At 41.5% G+C, this 24120-nt stretch overlaps 1 long non-coding RNA gene across 1 annotated transcript; it reads left to right on the top strand.

Moving 5' to 3' along the window:
- The first annotated feature begins 18130 nt into the window (after positions 1-18130).
- Positions 18131-21934, top strand: LOC135982480 (uncharacterized). Its single transcript, XR_010599865.1, has 2 exons — positions 18131-18386; positions 19071-21934. It is a non-coding gene; the product is annotated as an uncharacterized LOC135982480 (long non-coding RNA).
- The last annotated feature ends 2186 nt before the right edge of the window (positions 21935-24120 follow it).

The raw sequence follows: 24120 nt of genomic DNA on the forward strand, positions 1-24120 counted from the left end.
TCAAGGGGAGGTGCAAGGTGGAACAGGATTTTATTGGTTTCTACAAAAATAATTAAAACCACATAATAAACTCTTTTCCAGAGATGATAAAGAAATGGTAAAAAGAGAAAATGGCCAATGCTGATCAGTACAAGGAATGCTGGAGGAAAAAAATAAAAAATATAATACTTTCAATATTTCTTTCAAGTCTGATAGATATCTACGACAAGGGATGAACACTAGACCATATTCTAGCTGTATTAAAAGTAGGCATGCAAGAAAAGAAATGGAGCAGACCATTCTTACTGGCTGAAATATGGAAGAAACTCCTGGAGTCAGCAATCTAAGCAAGGTACATAAATTCAGAGGGGAGTTGAACTATTTTCTGTATAGTTGGACTGATAAGCTTTGCCTGGGGCATCATATTTCCTGAGTGTGCATGTGCAGGACTTATCAGAGGCATGATTTTGCCTTCTGTGACTCCTTCCCATTCCTAGGACAGCTCATGTGAAAATAGGAGATCTCAGAGTGGCTTATTTTGGTTTCAGCAATAGCACATTCACTAAGAGGAATAGAGGAGTCATAAATTGATTCTTTCTTGTCACATTCAATGCATTTCTCACATGGCTGTTTTTTCTTACCTTCTCAGATCTGCCTTGCTTCACATCTCTTTGAATTTTCACATTTTAGCTCTTCCTCTAATTTTTTCAATAGTTTGTCAAATGCATCTCAAGTCTTTCTGGGAAACATCTTCTATGTAGTGTATTTACGTATAGTCCATTGATGCTGCACCTGTGGTTGTGGTAGCAGTAAGCTTGGTGGACTCATACCTATACAACATTGTCTCTTCTATAAGTCTCTTTGTTTCAATCCTTTCTCGCTCCATCTCAATTTTCATTTCTCTATCTTGTTATTCCTCAAAAAAAATTTGTTGGTTGAAGACAAATGGAAAGGCTGGGGGTATTAAATAAGACACAGTTCAGTAATAAATAAGATGTTTTGTATGTCACTGTAAGACACTAAGCAGATAAGGCTGAGATAGACAATGTCCTTGAGTAAATTTGGAAGACTGTTACATTATCCAGCTATACACGTTACCTGCTTAATTCCAATTCAAATATTCTTTTCTCATCTCCTAAAACCAGCACGGTCTTTCCTATTGCAATCATATCCACATAGTGATCATGATACAACGATGGGAGAAGAATATATTGTACCTGGTCTAGCAGGTGGCATAGGTGTGTGTATCAGAGCAGTAGGATTGGCAGTAAGTAGTTGGAATTAAGTACCAGGTTTTTTTTTAGTGTGTTCCACGTGTCTACTCATGCGAAGGTAGGAGGAGGCTAACAAGAGTAGTGTTAGTAGGTGGTGTGTTCAGAGGCAGGCTGTGGATTTTGGTCTTAATTGGATATTTCCTTGAGTTTTGAGGATTTGCATTGGGAGTAGAGGAGGATTACAAGCTGAGAGTCAATAAAGATTTTGGTAGAGTTCATTTCCTTAGTATTATAAAAGGATGTAAGTATAGGGAAAATGCAATGAGTGGAGAAATTGGATGCTGGCCCAACTTGTAAATGTTCACACCAAGAATATGACTTTCTTCAGCAGTTGCATAGGTGTTTCTGTTAAACGATGCCATGCGTAAACATAAGGGCATCCTGCCAGTGAGCCAGCAGCTGGATTTTGGGTTTTTTATTTTTTATCTGTAAGTGTTTATTGTCTGAAAACATCGGCCTCACAGTAACTCTTTCAGTGCATGTTGTTCTGTTAAAACATCACATGAATTGGGCATGTTTTCTTTTACATCACCATTCTGTTCAAATACATCTGCTTCATGTTGGAGTTCTTTGTTGAGGTCATCATTATGTTAAAAGGGTGGTTTGCTTTTGGCATGTTAATTTTCATTGAACTACATAAAGTGTAATTTTTAACCAGAAAGTCCCCAAATCCCGACATTAAGGGGACTGTAGGCCAAAGGAGCACACTGAGGATTTGTGAGATTGAACATATAGTGGTTTATGTGATCTTGTCAGTAGAAGGGCACAGAATTCGGCGAGACACACAGCACTGCAAAATTTTTTTAAAAAGTCTGGTTTTGAACCTAAATAACCATGTGACTGAGACACTGTTTTTCTCCAAAGTACTCTCCAAATCCAACATTAAGAGTAAGTAAGGGATTGATTTCTGCTTTTTCACTTTAGGTAACAAATTTAGCTGTCTGGGGGCTAGACAAGGGAAAACTATCAATTTGAAAATTGGAGAGAGACAAGATAGGTGAGGTAATATCTTCTATTGCACCAGCTCATATCCTGAGACCGACATGACTACAACTACACTGGATACAACCTGAAAATTGTGACGAAAGCTTAAGTATGGATTTGAAACATGCCTCCACAATATAGTAGTAACCATAACTATAGCTGTGATCATAGAGAGGAGAGATGGAAAAGCCCCAACTACATTGATTTAATCTTCCTGAAAGTGTGACAGTCCTCCAGAGAAAAGATGCATCCAATATTGCACTGATTAGAATATCTGATTACTAGAGTACACTGTCCAGTAACTGCTCCCTTTGATAGAGCTAGGAGTGAGTCAGTATCTCCATTATTTTATAATTGAGATGTAAAATAGTATTTATGTTTTTATTAACATTTTATGATATTTAAAATGTAAATTTATATCAGACATTAAATGAGTGGTGTTGCTCAGTGAAACTATTCATCATGATTATTTTAAAACTTTTTTCCCCTAAGAATTGGCCTGGCCATGTTCTAAGATATTGTATGGATGAGATTAGGGATTCAGACTCATTTTGTGCTGGCATTATTGCATTATTTTATAACAATATAAATAAAATGGAAATCTCACAGGTAAACTTGGTAGCAAAGTTCAAATCATCTGAAAAGAAACAATTAAAAGACAAGGCATTTAATTTGAAAGTAGCTACTGAGCACGTGCAATAACTACTTTTTCCAAATACATTTCATACAGAGTTTTATTACTTGACTAAATCAAGGGTCATGTGAGTTACTCTAGCCAAGCTATAAAAAAATTCTCCTTTATGGGAACGCTAAGGTATTATTAATGCAATAAATCAATGGTACTGTAAGATATTAGGGATATTAGTACCTTATTTTGTATGATTGTGATTGAATCTATTGCTCTGATGCCACATGCCAAAATATTGTTTTAACAGGCAGGTCAGTTACAGAATAAGATATGGGCCAAAAAAAGAGAGGAAATCCTAGATAAGTAGGAGTCTGGTCTTTCTGTGTTACACCATCCCTGAGTGCTATGCCTAGTGCCCACTCAGGTATTTTCATGCAGCACCTACACCACTGTGGGGATATGGTGTAGAATTTTGAGATATGGAATATGACTCAGGGTATACGTGAGGTATGTGCCCCTTGGATAGTGACACGATGAAACCCAGAGCCACAAAGGATAGTTCAGTTTCCCCACTCCAGTGACCACTGCCCATAAATGTCCAATAAAGTGCTATTTATAGCAATGAGATTCTCTGAATAATGTAACCAATCACCCTCATGTTTCTTAGCAAACTATTAGATGGGCATCTTCTTTCCAAAGATATCCCACTGACATAGTCCTTGCCAGGGAATGGTGACATTTCTCTTTTGTGTTGTCATAAACGTGTCACTACCAAGCACTTTATAGAATATGCAAGAAAGTTCTCTGTGTTAAAGTCTCTCTCTTTGAGTCCCTCTAATCATCAGCTACATTTGTCTTGCATTTGTCACATTCTTCATGTTGGATTTTGGGATTATGTTAAAGAAAAATAGAGAAACCATTTGTCTGAAAATTATCGTGACTAATTTTGTCTCCTGTTTTCCTGAATTCAGTTTGTATGAGTAACAGTTCTGAGGGACCCGTCCAATTGTGCCTTTGAAAAAAACAACCTCTTTGAATTATTTCAGCATCCTCTATTTTGATTCTGTATGTGTCAGCTTATTGTTAGTGTGACAGGGAGATATGGGGCTGTTGTTTTCCTCTTGGTATTATACAAACAAGTTGGTGATGACTCATGCACAGTGTGTGCAGTCAGTCCATGTTTCAGATGATAGGGGACATTAATGATTTTAAAAAAAAGCATTATCTACAATATTCATAAGCTACTCCTATGGAGTAAGAAAAAAAAACAGATGTTGAATTAAAAAGAAACAAAATCCTTTTCTCCTACCAACACTTAGATATTGCACCTCTGCAAGGAACGTGGTGTTCTTTATTAATCAATTTTTATTGGGATGTAAGCAAGAGGAGCTGTGTCTATGAGAGGCATCACCTTTCTTCCTATGTTCATGGCATCTTTCCTTGGGTCTCCAACATCTCCTTGTGAATAGCCAGCTGTCAATTTAAACTCAACATGGGCCTAACTGAGCTCCTCATACTTCCTCCCACGACCACTCCTCTCCACCCTTTCTCTACCAGCGTGGACAACATCACCATCCTCCTAGTCATTCAGGCACTGGTGCCAGAATCAAGGAGGCCAGGGGCCAGCCCCTCCCCCCCACACTTTTAAAAGTGGGAGGGCCACGCCCCCCCTTTTTTAGCAAAATAAACAAGCACAGAATTCATGTCCCTCGCAGAATAATGGATTCTGCCAGGGAGGTGCTGCAGTTACACCTTTTGCTCACCAGAGGCTGCTGTGGCACCAGAAGAGAGGGCAGCTGGTTCACCACTGGAGCAGACAGTTGCGGAGAGGAAGAGGGCACTTTCGCCTTGGGCCCCCATGTCTACAACACCCTTGCCTCTCAGGCCCATAACCTGAGTCATGTTTGACTCTCCTTTCTCTTGAGCCACATCCAGGGCATGTCTAAACTTTACTGTTGCTTCCTACATAGCATTTGAAAGATCTAAGCTTTGTCCACACCACCAAAAATCTTGTACAGGCCCTTCTTGTGTCTTGACTACTACAACCTCCTCCTGTCTGGCCTTTAACTACTGAAACTTTGCCCCACACAAGTCTTATTCAAACTAAAGCATTCAAGAACACTTGGGCACCTTCTCCTTCATCATGTCAAATACTTGCTTCTTTTCCTTGCCTCAAAGCCCTTCACAATTAGATCCCGCCCTTCCTATCCATGCTGTATGTTATTGTCATCAACTGCCCTCATTTCTCGGCCAACAACATCAGCCTTGATTGCTTGCTGGCTTGCTACAAGACCTTCACACTTTCTTCCATGCCACTCTTTATGCATGGAAAGCCTTCACCCAAAAAATTAGTAAAGTCCAATCCTGCTTCAGATTCCTCCTCAGGACTAATTTCTACCATGCCTACAGAACACCACTAGCTGGTCAACTGGCAAACTGAGATTACTGCTACCTAATTGATTATTTATCTCCTTTAATAACCACAACAAAGCCCATTATATCTGCAAACTATGTACATAACTAGTCAATGGGGAAAAACATGGTCGTGTTACTGATCGTCCCTTCCCTAATTTGTTTCACCCACTTTACATCTTGTCTTAAAGTAAGATTGTGAGGTATTTGGGCAAGGGAACTGTTATAATGTGTGTCTAACAATGCCTAGCATGATGGGGCCCTTACCTGTTTGAGGGTTTCTTGGTGCTACTGTAATACAAATAATTAATACATTGAAAATATCCCACAGATATTAAGAGTCAGATGTGCCACCGGTGACCTCTCCTTATGCACTTGCAGATGTACTAGGATAACTGTTGGTAGAAGTTTATACCTATGATTAATGGGTATAAACTCCTATCTGTGGATGTGTACATATAGCATATGTGGGCAAAGTCAGGTCCTTAGACATCTAAATGACATTATTTGTGCCTGCAATATTACAGATGTAAAAAAGGAGGCCAAATTGAAGCTTGTCCCCAAATTAGTTACTAAAATATAAATGCTGAGCACATTGAAAGGAGAATGCTGAAAACTGGCTGAAATTGTGTTGAAGGATATCACCTGCATACCACAGCATAGTGGTACCTCCAGTGTTGAAAGTTAATTGACAGAACTAGGAGAATATGAATACATATTCTCACCTCATGATGCAAGATGGTTCTGGGACTATTTCTTGACCCTCTAGGAGTTTTGGCCTGCAGGACCAAAATTCTAACATTGCTGGTTGCTCCTCTAACACCTTTCTGACAGAGAAAATATCACCATGTGCAAAATGTTGGAATAACTTGAGAACCACAAAAGAAGCTGTGAATCTGTCTTGTGGAAGAGGTTTTGTTACTTGATTACTCATTCAAGTTAGGTGTTTTTTTCCGCTTTCATTGGTTAAATGATTTGACCACAGCAAGCAGTACAAGACTGTAAACCCATCGCAGGATGTCTGAGTTATAGGGAAGAAGATAGAACAGGAACTTGCAGAGAGAACAACCAGGTGCAAATGTGGCTGAAGTAGAAATATTGGTGACAGATGTTCTTCCTGGCCTTCTGGAGGAGTACACACCAGACAGCATCTTCATCATGTTGTTTGACATCTCCCACTAGAGCGAAGCGAGAGATTACATGATGACTTTTTCAACTGTATAATACAGCCAAAGGATGTAAGTGTTGCAGCACCTCTGCCTGTAAACACCTTCTCTATAGCACAACCTATCGGCAAGGGGATCATAAAGAATGCAAAGGATCTTTAGAGGAAACATGCACCGGAAGATTATGCTGTTGACTTGTGAAGCTTGGCAGCTGCCCTCCTTATAAACACCTTCTCCATTGGACATACTATTGACTAGTGAGTTATAAATAATGTAAAGGATCCAAAGGTGATTCCACTGGAATAGCATAGGAGAGAGAGGTCCATCCCCTCTAAAAAAGAGGTCTGCTGCTCCACCTGACATGTATGGTGACATGGGTACCTCTCCAGAGGTATCACATATTGCACCTCTCTACCTTCTTTAGCAAAATCATTTGTATATTTTAAGGTAAGAAATTGATAATAGCCCTAAAAAAAACCCAAAACTTTTGTTCCTAAATTCAAAATCCCTGCAGCAGGGCAGGAGACGGGAGGAAGAACCCTGCGGTATAGGCGAATTCTTAGCTATCCCAACTATATACCTATTTAAGTCTTGGAAATGACTCTGAAAAGGACATTCAGAAAATCCATAAATGGGAAAATCACAGCTTGAGTTTTACATCTTTGTAGTGTGCCAGCCTGACCACATTTCTTCCATCACATACCCTACCGATGAGGATCCTTAAAGAGTGCCAAGAAACTGTAGAGGAAACATGCACCAGAAAATCAGTACAAGCCTTGCCAAGCATGAGGGATCTACTAGTGTAACTGCACATCTATCAGTCATTCTAGATGCTTCTCTTCATCTGTTTCCTTGGGCCTGCAATTATCATCTATCTAAGATTGTTGCTGAAGCACCAAATTTAGATTTATTTTGGTGATCAAATCTGACCTCTCAGTTGATGTGTTAAGAATCTTTGAGAGGGCAAAGGAAAATCTCAATTTAGAAAGTTATTTTTTAGGGGGAGATTAGGTTTTCAAAGGCACAAAGGCATAGGTAACTCATTCCCATTGACTTTTAATGAGAGTTGGACACACAATTTCTTTTTGTGTCTTTGGAAAATCTCCCCAGTAGTGATTAAATACTAGTTGGCTTGCAGGTAGGTGGGTGAAGACTGATTGGATTTTGATACAACAGAGACAGTCCAACAGATTTAAACATTTTATTAAGAGGATGTTTTTTTTAAAAAAGTGAACGGTACAGAGTTTAAGCGTAGAAGTTTCTGGTGATCAGGGAATAACATACAGATTATCAAGGGGTGCGAAGTTCAGTTTAAGAGCGGGTGGCATAAGAAATACATAATCTGCAATATCCCCAATTGGGGGTAAAAGGTTGGCGGGTCAAAGTACAGACATTGAGATATGAGGGTATGAAGTTCATATAATCGTTATGTTCGGGTGTGGAGTATAATGAGTGGATGGGTTGACCCTCATCTGGTGAGATTTAATGTTCAGTGAGTTTATGGTTCCAGTTCATATGGTCCAATGGACAGTCTCTTGGTCCCTTTCTTGTGGTCAAAGAACGATGTCTCTACGGCTCACGCCTCCTGGTACTGTCGGTGGCCGATGATGTGTTTGATGTAGATGTCCCTGGACCATCGGTTGGTGTCTGAGACCATATTGAGCAATATGGATCATCTGAAAAGGAGAACAAGATACAATTTACTTACCATCACCGATAGCTTCTGATGAGACCCAGACAAAGAGCTGATACTTCCAGATCCTACTAATAATATTTCAGTGTAGGAAAGACTTTGTCAAGATAATGTTCTCTGCTTCTAAAGAACTAATAGCTAGAGCTGAGTAAATAATTTGTGTAATGAATTTTGCCTCCTTTTCTTTTTTCATATATGTCTGCAAACAATTTAGGATTTTCACGGGGGGGGGGGGGGGAGCGATTTTCCAAAAATTGGCGAGAAATTATTCATTTGTACATGTTTTTATTTTCCAACTACAGAATTTCATTTGTAATTAAAGTGATTTTGTCATTTTCTACTGCAAGCCTTTACAATTATTATCTGTCACTGTTTTTGAAATAGGATGACATTTTGAAATCTCTGTGTATTTTGCATTTGGTTTTGGTTTTATCAGGGGGAGGAGAAACAAATGGATTTTTGTTTTCATTTCACTTTGAAATTGTCTTCTTTTTTGGTGAAAGTGGCAGCTTTATAAATCTCAAGATTATGCTTCAGAAGCTTTTTCATATTATGTAAACTGAGTTCCTGCACAGCCTGCCGCTGGTAACTAAAGATCTCATGACATTTTTATAAGGGAAAGATTCTTAACAAGAGCTATAAGAAAGCAGCAAAATACTTTTTCATGAACATTAGCGCAAACATTTGTTACTCCATTTCAGGCAATGTTGCAATTCCCGCCCCCCCCCCCCCACACACACACACCTCCCATCAACGAATCTGAAAAGGTGAAAAGTCACTTTATCATTAACAGTGGAGGAGGGGAAGACCCAGGATGTGGCTGAGACCAAAATGATGCCATTTCATCTCACTAGTCAAAGATAAAAAATTGCCCAAAGACAACTTTGCAAAACGCTTCACTTTGCCACTGAAAGACTGTTTGCTTCGGTTATGGTAAAATTCTAACCTTGCTCAGACTCACTATTTTCCACAAATACTTGTGAAAACTTCATGTTTGGCACATGGAAAATGAGAAAATAAGAATTGATCCTAGCATAGTTCTGTTCAGAGCAAATATTTCCAAGTGGCCCCCACCTTCCCTTCCTCAAACAACAAGACACTGCTGGGGGGGGGGGGGAAGAGTGGGGGGAGAGATCAATAATTCCCACAAACTGTTTGTATGATATTTAAGGGGGGGGTGTCCAGATTCAGAATCACTTTAGCAACTTGGAAATAAGTCCCTGTAGCTTGTTTTTCTGTCATGCTGACTCTGAATGACATGAACTGGGTGGCCAAGATTTCATTTCAAGATGCCAAAAACAACAAAATGGATGTCCAACACCATTCTAAATTTTACATGAGATCGAAGTTCACATTCAGCTTGCTGCACCTCTGGGGGCTTGATTTGAGTCTTATCCATGTGGTTAAGCAGTTCTCACTGTTTTATAATTGGAAAAAAACCTTGGCAGCCGAAGGGGGTGACATGAGCACTGAAAAGAAAAACTCAAGTTGTGCTCTGAGTTATACAGTATAACCCTGAAAGGATGAGAACAGCAAACTAGCTCTAGAAGGAAAACATTTATTTTGGATTATGGAAGAGAAGATGGGCTTGGGGCTCTGAGTGGCCCCAGTTAGTTAACTGTTAACGGGTTTGTCTCGGTGTTCTGCACACTGCCACAGCAAAGACTTAACCAGGACACCTTCATGCTCCACAGGCTGAAGATGCCAAAAGGCCAAGCCAATAGAAGCCATGCTAAGCTTGTCTCAGCTAGAAATGTTGGGGCATGAGGACTCCTGACAAAGGAAAAGTGTCAAAGGAGAGAGAGATCGAAATCTTCCCCTGCGCTAAAGGAAAAGGGCAAAGGCAGAACAAGAAAAATTGTCTTTCGCAAATAATTCTTACTAGAAAGTCTCTCTTGAAAAGGAAATGAGGTCAGAAGCCACAAAAATATCCTTAGCAGCTCCCCCACTGTGCACTTGCCCAAGTCACATCTGAAGACGTGGGGTTCTCCAGATACACAGCAATTTTCTGTCTGGATGTTTGTTTTCTATTATTTTATTTTAGATTCAGAGAAACAACCATGCAAGAAAAAAATGAAAGTAAAATCTTTGGGAGCAAGCACCATGTTTTTCTGCTCTGCTGCAAGCTGCATCTGGATGGAATATAAATTGGCTGCTTCTCCTGCTAACGGAAAGGCTTCTTAGAAATTTCAGTACAAGATTTAAAACTAACAGCCCTAAGAAATAGTTATAGTGCTGGATACACTACAAAACTAAGTTTGTAAGTGCCAGTGCCTTAATGCTAGCACCCAAAAAAGCATGATTAAAAATCAGCATGAACTTGTAAGGCGTGCTGTGTGATGTATGTCAATTTCCCAAACCAAGTGAGTTTTGCTTGGTTTTGGGGTTGCAAACAATTGTGAAACTAGAGCCAATTGGCTGGCCAGTAAGTTAGCTGACGTTTGTGAACCATTCAAGCAAGCTTGAGCCAATCTGGGCTTGTTTCACACAGTGGCAATGTGAGACGTGATAAAACACAGTGGTTTTGTGTGTAAGTTTTGGTTTGAAATTTTGGGTTCAAACCTGAAATCCACAGTGTAATGTAGGACCCCAGTGAGTCAAAACCTAAGAAATGGTTAGCACTAACCTTTACCAAGCAAAACAGCCTCATTTCTACACCACTGTCCTTCTAGGGCTCTGTTTTTATTATTAATTTAAGAAATTATTAGTATTTTTGCCTAAGTGAGGACAGCATGAAATCTGAGAGAGGACTTCAGGATCTGGCCAACTATTAATAATAAATTTATTATTATTATTAGCCACTGCTACTAGCATGCTCAGTGCTTTAAAGAACTTAAGGATAAGACACAGTGCCTGCCCTGACTACCTTACCATCTAAGAAGACCAATTTAGTCAACAATTAAACACTCAGGGGCAAAGTATAGTTGGCTCTGAGCAAGTGTCCTAAAAAAAAGGGTAGGGGGCAGTAGAGGCCCTTCCCTCCTGCCACAGTTTAGCCATGTAGGAGGGAGCTAAAATATGGCTGTGGGCACTGAGGTATGGGAAGAGGGACATTAGTCAGTGCAGCCTGTGGGTATGCCTGGGCATGCTATGGGCCTATGTGTTATGGTTTGCTAAACACTGCAGTTCAAGGGAAGCACATACTGAGGGTCCTCAAGGAAGAAGAGTGTTCTAAGGAGCCTTAGAACAGGGAGTGTGTCAGGCATAAGAAACAACATTGCAGAAGGCATGAAGACATGTCGGGAGTGGTGAGGTGTGGCATGTTGGAGAAGTGGAGCACATGCGAGGAAGGGGGAAGTAGTAGCAGCAGGCAGGTTTTCAGGGCTGTGGACGTGGGGATGAATTGCAAACTTCCTTATTACTTTCAACCAAAGCTGAAATTAGCCAGCTTATTTTAAATCACAAAGACCTTTCTCCTGGACATCAATGCCCTTCTCTGCCTCTTTTTACTACCTCTTATGACTGCAGCCCCAACAGTTCTACTGTACTGGGAGATTTGGAAAGGGTTTTGTACCAGGAAAATAGAAACCTTCAATTTGGCTTTTGTGTGATCAAAGAAAATTCCAACTCTTGTTTTAATTCTTCCTCTAAATTTACTAAACTACTTCTGCTCTCTAGTCTGTTGTTGTTTTGGGATAAGAAAAGGAAATTAAACAGCTAATTTTTAAGCTTTAATTATGCCTTATTGGAGTTAACACCGCTTATACTCTGCCTATGTGCAGAAGAGAGTTGGGATGCTTAAAAAATTCCTGTCTTTGCTATTATGACTTTATGAGAAAGGAAGCCCAAGGAAGATCAATACATCCTCTGCGTAGATTACAAATGGCTCATGACGTATGTCCACAGGAGCTGTTTTTAGTGAGGATATTCTAGTTATTATGGATTTGACATGAACTTGGCCCAGTGCCCTGAGGGAATGCAATGTAGGCATAATTTGGTCTTCCTGTAATTGTCTATTTAACTTGGCAATCCAGAGTAATTTTTTCCTGTGAAATGAGACCAAGACGTCACTAAAGCAGTGGTCAGATTAATTAATGAGACATAATAATACTCCTAATAAAAGCTCATGATATGACTCCTCTTCCCTCCTCTTTCCTCTTATCCCCCACTGTCCTCCTCCTACTGAGAATGCAACTTCACAGGAATCCATGAGTCACACTTCATAAAAAGTTTCTTCTTTAGTTGACGCACACAATACAGCAGAGAAAAATAATAAGTGCAGAACCATCTGTTTGATGGAGTCCTTGACATTTTATTTCATTTCCCCCCATTGCATATTAGAGGAAGTAAATAGAAAAAAAATTGCTAATTATACCACTGTTTACTGATCACAGAACTACTTTTATTGTATTTATCAGAAATACTATTAAGTCCTAGAGTCATAACTTTAACATCCTGCTTCTTTTTCTTTTTGACAAACACACAAGCACACACAAATACTTCTTCCGTTTATCTAAAACTTTTCATCCAAGACCTTAGAGCACTTTACGAAGGTGGATAAGTATCCCCATTTCACAGATGGGGAAACTGACACATGAAGAGATCCAGTGATTTGCCTGAGGTCACACAGTGAGTCAATGGCAGAGTCAGAAATACAGTCCAGGGTGGAAATCCTGACCCCATTGAAGTCAATGGGAGTTCTTCCAAAAGACCTGAGGTCAGGAGTTCATCCAAGATCTTTTGACTCTCTTCCTGAGCTCAATAGAACCTGACAAGAAGACAGAAGGGAACTACTTCATTGGAACTTGCTACACTGAGTAGCAAGCAGTGGTATACTGTGTCTTTTACTATTGTTGGATGTCAGTGCCATGTAGTAGACTCTGGACTCAGGCAAAGTTATTTCAATAATATTGGCACTGTGACCATTGTGTATAACCCATATGTCACTACATAACCCTCAAAAGTTAGGCCCATGTCCTTAGAAAAAGATGTCCTTTATAGAAGATGTGTGGACCATGGTTTCGGTCCATTAAAGACTTACATCATACTTAACATATTAGACAATGTACTCATTGTGCCATCTTTGCCTTGCCTGAGCCCCCTGACTCCAACTTGCATGTACTGCCTTATGGCTTAAAGGTTTGGAAAATGGGGCCTGGACAGTTCAGAAGACTGGTAATGGAATGCAGAACCTCTCTCCTCTAGCTCACTGGTTTCATTTTGGCTAATGGTTATAGTGAGTGACAGAAATCTCTTACATTCTGATGGTGCTTCATTCAGGACCTTGTTTGAAAATGAGTTGATCATCTTAGTCCCCTTTGCTAGTAGGCAGCTATGTATGTTACAAAACCAGAGCGGCTGGCATTAATTGATCCTCTCAGCAGAGAGACCATGAATCACATGGTCATGAAACTGAATTAATCTCTCTCCCACTAGACCAAGTCAGGGCCATGTGAGGGCAGCTTGGCCTGGAAGTAAAAGATTCATAACAATGTAGGATGCAACCTTATCCAGGGATGAAGACACTGGAAATACAAAAAGATTAGTCCATTTTGAGGAGCAGAGTTGAACTGTGAGGGAGTCTGTTTCTGGTTATTTCTTTGGGTACAAAACAAGCAATTTTTCCATCTACTGGCTGGGCCAGATTTAAATTACTTCATTATCTAAACATCCATGAATATTCTATCAGTAGCCATGACCATCCTGATGGGTTGGAACTCACTGTCTCATCTCTAACATCAGTTTATTCAGACCATGCAGACAGGATTATGTTCCATGGGCGGATAAAATTCCCAACACAGAATAAGAATGAAAAAGAAAATACTTATATATTGCTAATCTACAATAAGGCACAAATTGGCTATGAATAGTACTTATCAAATGGGCTAATCCACTACATGTATTTGAGCTGTCATAATATTTGTTGAAAGGAACTGTGACAATTTCCTGCAATAGTCTTGAAAGACCTTATTGTATTAAGTTTATGTATTGCTATGGCTGGGATTGGATGTAACCTCTCTAGGGGGAGATATAACAGATATTGCAACTCCATGGGATATTTTTGAGGTCCCTCTGTTGTAAATTAATGGTTTATGTATGATTATGTTCTACTCCATGGGAGAGGCTTAACACAGCTCCTCCAGGAACTAAAACAGATGAGGGGTGATTAAGGCAAATCAGCCAGGTTGTTACACCTCCCTCCCCCCACAAGAGGTATCATGACCCGGGGAGGCTTGTACATATTAGTTCAAACTGGATTCTCCAGAGATCAATAAACAAAGAAAGGACTTTGGGATAAATAGCCTGGGTTTAAACTGACTCAGGGCCGCCTTTCTGATCCAGCAAACAGACAGGACCTTCTGTCCAAGGAAGGACCCCAACCCTTAGGGAGGGTTGAAGGATTTGACCTACTAGGGCCCCATAAGACTGCTGGGTCACCTCTGGTAAGCTGTTAGTGTGTTTTTAGAAACATTTATTGTTTTAATATATTTTCTCTGTAATGCTTTTACCTGAATAATACGTATGCTTGCTTAGAAGGGAGCTGTGTGGTAAACTTATAAGCGCAGGCAATACACTGGTCATAGCCTTGGTAGAGAAAGCTAAGTACAGACGCTGGCCTGTTTAGACACTTCGGCTTACTGGGGAGATTGCAGTGTAAATCCAGGGATCTGTATAGCCTTAAAACTCCCAGTCAGGGGGGTGTAAAACACTGGTCTTTGCCTAAGAGAGGTGATGGGTACAGTTCCGTTACCCTGAAACTGTGAAAGAAGCCATTATAAATACCTAGCACATGAAAAACTAATCACTAGAGAGAAGTCCAAACTACAAAATCTTCATTCAGACCCTGGTGTAAACTTTCTCCAGATTTGGGAATGTTCAGAACTAGCTGGGGTCCTTTTTTACTATTTAACTACTGGAAATACATAGTTTATAAGAATGATTTTTAGAACTTGACTCCTTGAATCTGAGACATGAGGGGTGTGCAAAACACAAACCACCAACAGACTCCAAATCACATTTTTTAAATTTTGCTACAATAATTTTAGTCTCTGTTAATAAACACCTGTTTTCTTTCCCCACAATGTATTGACTCATTCTATCCAGTAGTCTTTAGCAGTTTTCCATCTGCAACTGTTTCTTAACTATGATTTGTATACACAGAGGAAGCAATGATTAACCTCGGGTTGGTTATGGTTACCTTGGAATTTGAACTTTTTTTATGGCTTGTTGTTCTTTATTTGCTAATGTTCTACAGATCCATAGAAGGAAGACAAGATGCAGACCTATAACTGTTGTAATTGTGCTTTGGTTCCAATATTCTCCCTTTTCAGCATTTGTTCAGTTATTTATTTTCTATAATAGTTTAGAGCAAAATTATAAGGTGTCTGGTTTTAGTGCCCCATCTTGTACCCTTTATGTTTAAGTAACTCTTACTTAAAAAAGGAAATGTTGGGTACTCAAGGATTGGAGAATGCAGCCTTGGGAAATGGAGGGCCAGGTTTTTCCAAGTGTATAATAACACAGAATTAATTAGTCAAAGTGTTAGTTCTAGAGCAGCTGTGCAAAACAAAAATCACATTAAAAAAGAAGCTGTGGAGGTTTTATTTTTTTTTTCAATGAGTTTGCAAGAGAAAAAAAGGAGTTCTGATCATAGCTATTTCACAAGTTTATTTTCTGTCTTTCTCAGTGACTCAGATTACTTCTCTCTTCGTAAAAATGGGTCTTATACTTTTTTCATGAAACTGACTCGCAGAATTTGCAGAAAAGTTGTTGACTAGGCAGAATCCTTATTGGCTTCTTCCTGTTATGGAGAATGCATTTGACCGCACTGACTTCAACTGACTAACCACATTTGTGGAGAATTTTTTAATAATGAATGAAGATAGTGCTAATCTCAGCGTATTTTATTCTATGGCTCTCATGCTCCCCTCCACTTCATGGGCCAAAGAGGAGCAGAAACCCACAGTCCAGGTCGGGTCTTGGAGTCTCTGTGGGGTTCTAGCTCAATAATTTAGAAAGAGGCAAGGTGGTGGGTGACCATGCTGTCAGAGTCTAACCCCAAGAAAACATGGTGCTAGAGGATGTTGTGAAGGCCAAGACTATAACAGGGTTCAAAAAAGAACTAGATAAGTTCATGGAGGATAGCTCCATCAATGGCTATTAGCCAGGATGGGGCAGGGATGGTGTCCCTAGCCTCGGTTTGCCGAGAGGCTGGGAGTAGACAACAAGGGATGGATCACTTGAGGATTACCCGTTCTGTTCATTCCCTTTGAAGCACTTGGCATTGGCCATTGTCAGAAGACAGGATTACTGGGCTAGATTGGACCTCTGGCGACTCAGTATGGCTGTTTTTATGTTCTAAAGAAAGTTTATTGCTGGCCCCAAAGCTGGTATATTTTCATTTGTATTAGAAGATTTAAGTTGCAAACAATACGATTGTACCAGAATTTTAATGACTCCTCCATCTCTCTATCCTAGACCCCTCAGATGGACTCTTGCATTCCTTCTCTTCCTGAATGTGATCTTCCTCCCAAATCAAGCATCCCAGCCCAGCAGTGATTGGTTCTGCGTTGCTGCCCTATTGCATTACTTGTCAGGACATTGCTATTTCTAGGCCCCCCTCTGACAGAGACACTGAGATTCAAAGGCTCTACTGATACTGTCCAACCTGCTTGTGGTATTCCTAGAGTGTATAGTATCTAAGTGCTTTACTTGAATCTTTAAATCTTAAGCGTCATAGAATCATAAAAACATAGGCCTGAAAAGGACATCGAGAAGTCAGCAAGTCCAGCCCACTGTGCTGAGCAGGACCAAGTAAACCTAGACCATCCCTGACAGATGTTTGTCTCATCTGTTTTAAAAACCTCCAATCATGGGGATTCCACAACCTCCCTTGGAAGCCTATTCTAGAACTTAACTACCCTTAGAATTAGAAAGTTTTTCCTAATATCAAACCTAAATCTCCCTTGCTGCAGATTGATCCCATTACTTCTTCCTCATTTCCTCTGAAGGTAGAGCAACATGATCACAGTTCTCTTTAGAATAGCCCTTTACATATTTGAAGGCTGATATCAGGTACTCCCTCAGTCTGCTTTTCTCAAGACTGAACATGCCCAGGTTTTTTAACCTTTCTTTAGAGGTCAGGTTTTCTAAAGCTTTTATCATTTTGTTGCTCGCCTCTGGATTCTCTCTAATTTGTCCACATCTTTCCTAAATTGTGATACCTAGAATTGGACACAGTGCTCCAGCTCAGGCCTCACCAGTGCCGGGTAGAGTGGGACAATTACCTCCCATGTCTTACATACAGGGCCGGCTCCAGGCACCGGGCAACCAAGCACATGCTTTGGGCGGCACCTGGTAAGGGGCGGCCAATCTTGGGGTGGCGGGGGGCAGCACGGCGCAGCATTCTGCAGGGGGGGCCACTCGGGTGGGGGGGGGCAGCGTGGGGCGTGGCGCTCGGGGGGGGGGTCCGGCGGCGTGGCGCTCGGGGAGGGGTTCCGGGGGCGTGGTGCTCGGGGGGGGGGGAGTTCCAGTGGTGTGGCGCTCGGCGGGGGGTGGGGTGGGGGGGCTCGGCGGGGCGGCTCTTTTTTTTGCTGCTTGGGGCAGCAAAAAAGTTAGAGCGGCCTGCTTACGTACAACGCTTCTGTTAATACACCCCAGAACAATTTCATCTTTTTGCAGATGCATCACATTGTTGACTCGTATTCAATTTGTGATCCACAAAAACACCCACATCCTTTTCAGCAGTACTACCTTCTGGCCACTTATTCTCATTTTGTAGTTGTGCATTTGATTTTTCCTTCCTAAGTGTAGTACTTTTCACTTGTCTTTATTGAATTTCATTTTGTTGATTTCAGACCAAGCCTCCCAGCTTGGTGACCTCCGCAGATTTTATAAGCATTCTCGCCATTAATGACTTGGATAATGGAAGTGAACATATGAATAGTATCGGACCCAGGACTGACCCCCTGTGGGACCACAGTAGATCCATATTCCCTTGCTCTCCCCCTAAATAATACTAGAAATGGATTGGGGGAAAAAACCTCTGAAAACCTCTGAATTCAAAAAAGGATGGGCCCACTGGGCTTGTAGTTTCAGCCCAGCTGTAAATAATGCCTTTTGGCTTGGTTGCAATTGTGGTTAAAACTATTATTTCCAGCAGGTCAGGCTGGAAGTATGAGAGTCTCCGGTATGTGAATTCTTTTGATTATTCTTTATTATTTAAGTCAGCAAAGAATCCTCAGTTGTGTAAAACTACACTGAAGAAGATGCATTGTTTACCCCATGGTATCCACAAGCTCAATATAAAGGTAAGACAAACCAGATATGAAATCCACTGGGACACCCAGGGGAAAGTTGTATTTTAGAGCATAATTTTTCATTATGTATTACTGGGGAGAAGGGTGGATTTCAGCTGAGTGTGAGCTGTATGGAAGAAGTGAGTTTTATTGGTTTTCTAGACCTCTATTTTTAAAATTTTGAGATCACACTTTTATGGCAGTCCAGTGGCTCATTTCCAAGAATTTGGCAAAAGAGACTGGGGGATGAGGTGCAACACCTTGGATAGTGAACCCCAGACAAAGTGTTGGAGGAGGGAGAGAAGTGATGACAGCTCCCTGCCATTTGATTAGTAGTATGGGCTTGTCTTCAGAAGAGGTCACTTTCCAGTCTTTATGCCCAATGGAAGCGATCCACTATCACTGCTAACAAAAGAGAAATGAGTAGGAAGGTGGGAGTGGGGAGGTGTTTCTATTTAGTTACAGAGTTCCTCAGAACACCGGGCAGATCAGCTGGATTCCTCCCTCAGCTGGATAAGAGCTAATATGTCCATTAAAAAAAATGCTTCATTTGTAAGAGCTTGATTTGGATGTGTTGGTGTGGTTCATGGTTTTGACATTTTCCTAGATGTGAGCTAACATAAGCAAATACCCTCTTTGATCTTTTGCATGCAGCTTTGTGATATTATACATGCAGCTCCATGCTTTCTTTTACAGATGTCGGATTCAGTCGCCACATGGGATCTCGTAGAGAAGCTATTTTGTGTATTTTTAAAGGAAAATTACCCATTTATTTTGATGGAGTTAATGTGGAGATGTTGACCTTTATAATTAAAGCTGTTACGCTGCAAACGTTCCAAATATGTTGCGTGCTTTGCTAATGCCACTGACATTTTGTGGATGATTAATAGTGTTTATAAAGCACGTAAAAGCGTTTTGGAAGAATAGGTTATAAGAACATTAGTATGAATTTTATTTGGAGATTAACATGATAAATACACAGTTGGGCTTGTTTGTTCTGAGCAAGGTTATTTATGATGGTAGAAAAATCAGAAACAAATGAAATGAGGCATTTGATTTTTCTCATGAGCCTAAAAAAATGCTAAGAACGTTGGGTTGTTATTGATCCAAGATGCACGTGTATACTGGCCATTTTTAAAGGCTGGCTGATCTTGTTAATGTAGAGGACACCAGTTTTACAGCAATATTGGGCCTGATCCTGCTGCCATTGAAGTCCCTGGGAGTTTTACTATTGACTTCAGTAAAAACGTCATTGGACGGTGACTGTAAATAATCTTGAGGAAAGTTCAACATTCAGCTTTTTGAAACACGCATTATCTGTAAATGTCTGGAAAGCAAGTAGAAAACATGTAGGGCCCCCTCCCCCATCAGTGTTACCACTAGGCAATGTCCAGGACACAGGAAGCAGAGCCAGACACAGGTATGTGAGGTAAACAACCTACAGTTCAGCTCCAAAGTCTGTTGAAGTACATTCAAGCCCTAAGAATCCATTTTCTTTCCCTCGGATTTAACTTAAGTGCCTCTACACTGAGATACTAGGATAGCCTTGTTATTCTAGGTTTGGACTGTCCCCTAGAGACATAGCTTGGAAATACTTTGTACGTTCACTTAGTAACTAGCCACAGGACTTGTCAATTGTTTTCGTCCCTTCTTTTTTAGCTGCCCTAATAAGGAAGCCTCCATTTGGTGGCGGTTATTTTTTAATTGTTTTCCTAAAATATAATATAAATGGTCCATTTGCTCACAGAGCTAGATTTGAAGGATTTTCCCAGGACTTCTAACCTAGTTCCTCCTGTGAGTGGTGGAAGGGGACATGAGCTACAGTGATTTATTAGGTTCACATCTCCCTTAGGGGGTAGGTTCGGTGAATGGGCTTGGGGGTGGGGGAATGTTCCTTGTTTTAGGAAGAGACATGGAAGAAGGAAACAAAATGGCTAGTCATTGGGACTTCAGTGATATGAGGTCCTGAAAGTAAGCACGAGAAACTTGAACTTAATCTGGAGCACAACGGGGGTCCAGTGAGGGAGACAAAGAGGCAGCTATATGGTCAAAACAGGTGAGAGAAACAATTCTGGTGATGGCATGTTGGATGTACTGAAGGGGTAATGTGGGTATCAAAGAAGAGGTGATTGCAGTACTCAATGTATGAGTCAATGAGGACATGGATTAGATAGGATGCTATTTAGCTATCAGAAATGAAAAGGGGAGGAGAAGACTTTTAAAAATACGATGGAGGAAGAAATGACAGGATCTGGACACAGCATGGATCTGGGAGAGAAAGAAAGAGAGAAATCAAACTTGGATTATAGGCTATGCCTGCCCACACAACACAGAGCAAGATTTTGCCATTATAAGTTTTAGCACAAGTAACTTGAAGTCTGCTTAAACACAAACTAAAACAATCTTTTTTTCATGATACTTGAATTGTTGAATTTGGGCCAGATCTTCAGCTGGTATAAATAGCCTAAAGCATTTAGAAGTGGTCAGAACTGAGCCTTGCTTCCAATTTCTTCAGACTTTTTCTCCTTTGCATCTGAACAGAAAAATACCCTGGAATTGTCTCATTTTCTGTTTTTTGTGTGTGTGTGTGTTAACTTTATGTGAGGGTGGCAGGTGACAAAAGAGCCCAAATCACTTGTATTTTGGAACATACAGAAAATGTTACAAATGCTTCATGGCGTTGTGACTGGCCTGCCACTGGCCTTTAGCATTCTGTAATCTCAGTATCAGCAGAATGTTGCTTGGTGAGCACAGCATGCACCAGTGCAAGTCTAATATTGCAGAAGATCTAGTGTCTTCAAAGGGCATTTTTGAAGACCAGGACTCATTCAATGCCCTTATATTCTATAAAAACAGTATAGGCCCTGTTTCATCTCCTGTACACTGGGATTTACACTTGTCATTACTCCTGATTTAAATTGGTGTAGGTGAGATCAGAATCAAGCCCTACCATACTGACTAGGCCCCAGTCCTGCACACCAATCTGTACCGGTGGTCCTTTGTGCCTGTGAAGAGCCCCATCGAAGTCAATGCCTGGGTCCACCCCGTTTTCTTTGCAGGATTAGAGTCTAAACTGGGCTAATGCAACTCCTGTAGACCACAAACTTTCAGTTCCAGGGTTGCTAATCAATTTTGTAGGATTAGTTTCTAGAATACTTGGGTCTTATCTCCATGGGGAAATTGACCGCCATAGCTAGAGCAGAATAATCGTTCTGTTCTCATTGTGCTGGTATAACTTCCCCATGTGGACACTCTCTTCTGAAATAGGTGACTTTATTCTGAAGTAGTTACTCCATTTGAAATTATTGTCATTTTTGGAAGCACAAAATTTATTCCAGAATAAAATCATTCTTATTCCAGAATAGCGTGTCCACATGGGGGAGTTATACCAGCATAGTTATAGTGGAATAGTTACTCTGTTAAAGGCCTGGTCTATACTACCCGCCTGAATCGGCGGGTAGAAATCGACCTCTCGGGGATCGATTTATCGCGTCCCATCGGGACGCGACAATCGATCCCCGAATCGGCGCTCTAACTCCACCAGCGGAGGTGGTAGTAAGCGCCGCCGACAAAAAGCGACAGAAGTCGATTTTGCCGCCGTCCTCACAACGGGGTAAGTCGGCTGTAATACGTCGAATTCAGCTACGCTATTCACGTAGCTGAATTTGCGTATCTTAAATCAACTCCCCGCTGTAGTGTAGATGTACCCCTAGTTATGCCAGTTACATTCCCAATGGAGACAAGCCCATAGCAGCCAACACTACACCTCTCTAGGCACTGTTAGTAGGATCTGATGAATCTTTATTCATAGGGTATAAGTCTCATTTACACTAGACCCTTCACACCACTCCGGCAATACAAAAGGGCTTTAAAAATAGGTGTAAATTCAATGTATGGCCAATTTAAGGCCCCGTTATACTGTCAGAGCATTGTAAAGGAGCTATGTTATTGATGAGACTCAGGCCCTGAGTGTTCATCTTGAGTCTATCTTACTGTCACATACTTGGGGGGGGGGGAACCCACAACATTCTACCCTGCAGTTTTTCACCGAGCCAGAACTTGCAAGCGATACTCAGTGCACTTTGGTCGTTAGTTCTGAGTTAGCTGCCATGCTGATTTAAGAAGGCTCAGGGGAAAAACAAAAGCGTCTATAAAGGCATTCTAATTTTTAACATAAGCTTGGGCTTTGATTGTAAAATGTATCTCATTTGGTCTTCTTGTTTTTTAAACTCCGTACCATTCCCTAAATTCATCACTAGCTGCAGCTGGTCAACATTTGGCACCTATAGATTTACCCCTGAGAGGCTGCAGACTGAACCAGAGGATTTTATAGGCCTCAAGGCTAATGGCTAAACTTTCAAGATTTGTTTTTCAAATAAATGCACGTTTTTTTCTATATTATAGTTCCAGTGAGCCAGAGAGGTAGAATGGTTAAAGGTTCCTTATGTGAAACCTACCACACGGCCCTTTAACTTAGGGATCTAAAGAGAAACAGATTGAACTCCCTTGATGAAGATTTTTTTTTAAAGAAGAAACATTTAATGAGTGTCTCATTCTGGCTTTACATTCTTGGGCTGTTTTCAAGCACAGGATTTCACTTGCTCCTAATGAAGGAGAAATTTTGTTTGTTTGTTTGTTTTTCTCATAGTACATGCTGCATTTTGAAGAAGTGGAAGTTGTTTTTGCCTTTGTGTAATGTTTCACTCCTGTAGGTGTTTTCTCTGTCAGTTTGATATTTGAAGGCATTTAGGGTGGGTACCTTTATAAACCTTCTCTTTCTCCTGGGTGGTCTGGATCCTATAAGGTCCCCATCTCTCTCACACAAGTATACTGTTTACATCTGTAGTGAAGGGAAGAGGAGTGCTAAATATTGTTTATTTATCAAGAGCCATTAGAAACTAGATGGTACAAATAGTTTTGAAAATCAAATTCTTACAGACTTTAGGGGTGTTTGGCAACTGAACTAGGATCCAAATTTTGCAAGTATCCCCTCTCTCTATAATTGGGCTGAACCAAAACCCTATGTGGTGAGTCGGTGTGGCTCCCCTCCTGCCCAGCAGAGGGAGCACCTTTGCAGGCACCCGAGTGGGCGGAGCCACTGCCGCCTGTTCCCGCCCCCCCGGAAGTCAAGGAGCGGGACAGGAAGTATAAAGGCCAGCCGCTGGAGCTCACTCGGGGCCCAGCCACCGCAGGGAGCGGACGTGCCGCCGGGAGCTCGCGGCCGGGAGACCGCTGAGACCCGAGACCATTGCCCTAACTGGCCGGAGCTCCCCCGAGCCCACTATGAGGAGGAGCCACTGGAGCCCCCCCACACCTGGTATTGGGAGGAGCCGTCGGACCTGCCCCATGCCAACTACGAAGGCGAGGAGCCCCCAGAGCCCCTCCGCCCCTGTTGTTACCCGGAGGAGCCACCGGAGCCCCAGTGGCCGGATTTCCCCAAGGAGCTGCCGGACCTGCCCCCAAGCCCCGGACGAGAGGAACCGATGCTGGTGGACTGGCCCGGACCCAGCGGCACCAACGAGGTAGGCCCTGAGGGGGAACCAGGAAGTAGCCCGGGGGGAGCCGACCCCGGTCAGGCTGCAGACGCATGTGAGCCGATGTCAGTGTGTTTCGGTCTGGCCACCCCACTGACCAGCAGCGACACGAGCCGCTGCTAGGGCCCCGGGCTGGGACACAGTGGAGTGGGTGGGCCTGCGTCCCCCCCTGCCACCCCACTCTCAGGTGGCAGGTTTCCCCCTCACCTAAT

The sequence above is a fragment of the Chrysemys picta genome, chromosome 3 (genome assembly GCF_011386835.1).
Source record: "Chrysemys picta bellii isolate R12L10 chromosome 3, ASM1138683v2, whole genome shotgun sequence".
In the NCBI taxonomy this organism is placed as follows: domain Eukaryota; kingdom Metazoa; phylum Chordata; order Testudines; family Emydidae; genus Chrysemys; species Chrysemys picta.